This window comes from Sinocyclocheilus grahami, unplaced genomic scaffold (assembly GCF_001515645.1).
Source record: "Sinocyclocheilus grahami isolate Dianchi unplaced genomic scaffold, SAMN03320097.WGS_v1.1 scaffold38.1, whole genome shotgun sequence".
NCBI classification, from domain to species: Eukaryota; Metazoa; Chordata; class Actinopteri; order Cypriniformes; family Cyprinidae; genus Sinocyclocheilus; species Sinocyclocheilus grahami.
The window spans coordinates 143,692-145,586 of record NW_015505217.1 but is presented as its reverse complement, the minus strand read 5'-3'; positions in this window follow the sequence as shown (position 1 = coordinate 145,586).

Below are 1,895 nucleotides of genomic sequence, written 5' to 3'. Positions count from 1 at the left end.
AGAATTCATGGTTCCGTCAATTATGGCAAGTCGTCCAGGTCCTGAAGCTGCAAAGCAGCCCCAGATCATCACACTACCTCCACCATGTTTGACTGTTGGTATGATGTTCTTTTTATGAAATGCTGTGTTGGTTTTATTCCAGATGTAACGGGACACACACCTTCCAAAAAGTTTAACTTTTGTCTCATCAGTCCACAGAATATTTGCCCAAAAGTCTTGGGGATAATCAAGATATTTTTTGGCAAATGAGAGACAAGCCTTTGTGTTCTTTTTGGTCAGTAGTGGCTTTTGCCTTGGAACTCTCCCATGGATGCCGTTTTTGCCCAGTCTCTTTCTTATTGCTGACCTTAATTGAGGCAAGTGAGTCCTGCAGTTCTTTAGATGTTGTTCTGGGTTCTTTTATGACCTCTTTGATGAGTCGTCGTTGAGCTCTTGGAGTAATTTTGGTTGGCCGGCAACTCCTGGGAAGGTTCACCATTGTTCCAAGTTTTCTCAATTTGTGGATAATGGCTCTGACCATGGTTCGCTGGAGTCCCAAAGCCTTAGAAATGGCTTTATAATCCTTTCCAGACTGATACATGTCAGTTTGTCCATATTTCACCCAGCATTTTTAAGAGTGTGTTCGAAGGGTCACCGGACTCTTACTTGCACCTTGAATGTTTAGTCATCACTGCCCACACGATTAGCATCAGGTCAAGGTTTGGTCAAGTCAAACCTCAAAGCAAATAAGTTAAAAGACAAATGTATCATCTAGACGCCCTCAGGAGTGTTTGTGAATGCCAGATAAGAGTCCCTATACAAGATGCACAGCAGGGCTCATGTTGTGGTGCGAAACAGATGACTCGGGTCTCCTCAGACCGGTTTAGTGTTAGTTACAGCAAGCATCACCTGGAATTAATAGGTATTGGAGGCCACAGAGAGCATTTAAATGACGCCAGGATGGTTTGACGTTGTCTGGGTTCGATTCGACATGTGGGAGGGATTTTTGAGCCGTAAACAGGACAGTCACGGTACAAAGGCACACTCAAAAAACTGCGTTTTGAGGTGAAATTCCTGTTGAAGAATTATAATGAGCCTCAAGGGAGGATTAATTTCTTTCAGCATTAAACTAGCTTCTTTTCAGGCTTCTTTGTTGTGAAGAAACGTACACCGCAGGCCTGAACGCGCGTCGCGAGAAGCTGCTTTGTTCATCACGATATGATCAAGAACTGGTTCAGACTAATAAATAGTGTACATATACACAGTTTAGACGTCAGGCTGTTTGTGTGGGATGGAACATTCTGTAATGGAACCGTGGTATTATCAGAAATCATGTTTAAAGCTTATTAGTCCTGAGACACAGCAAATGGATACATTTAGAGGTAGGCCTAATTTTACAATCCAGTCAATTAAGTAGCCTATTGAGTAACTGAGTTTCAACGGTATGAAACATAATTTAATTTGTAATCAACACTCATGTAGCCTACTAAATAAATGTTTGTTATTGCGTATTTTATTCCCAAAACCAAACTATCTTTTTTTTCCCCCCAATGTGGCATTTTTACCACGTTTCACCCTCACAGACCACTAGAGAAGTTCTCAATAAAAGCATACTTCTTTCACTACTGCTATACTATGGTAAAATACAATATCCGACACATTCTTTTTGACTCATTATTTGTATCCGACTGTCAAATGTGAATACATTTTTTACACAATAATGGACTAAAAAGTAAAAATAAATATTTTTATTGTCAAAAAACGGGATGTCTGTTAGTGAATTAAACATTAAAAGTGAGAAGGTCGTGGGACAGCACAACTGTTTGAAACATTTTTTTTGTGTTGTTGTAGTGTCATACTTAAAAAAAAAAAAAAAAAAAAAAAAAAAAAAAAAAAAAAAAATTCGTTTTATTTTT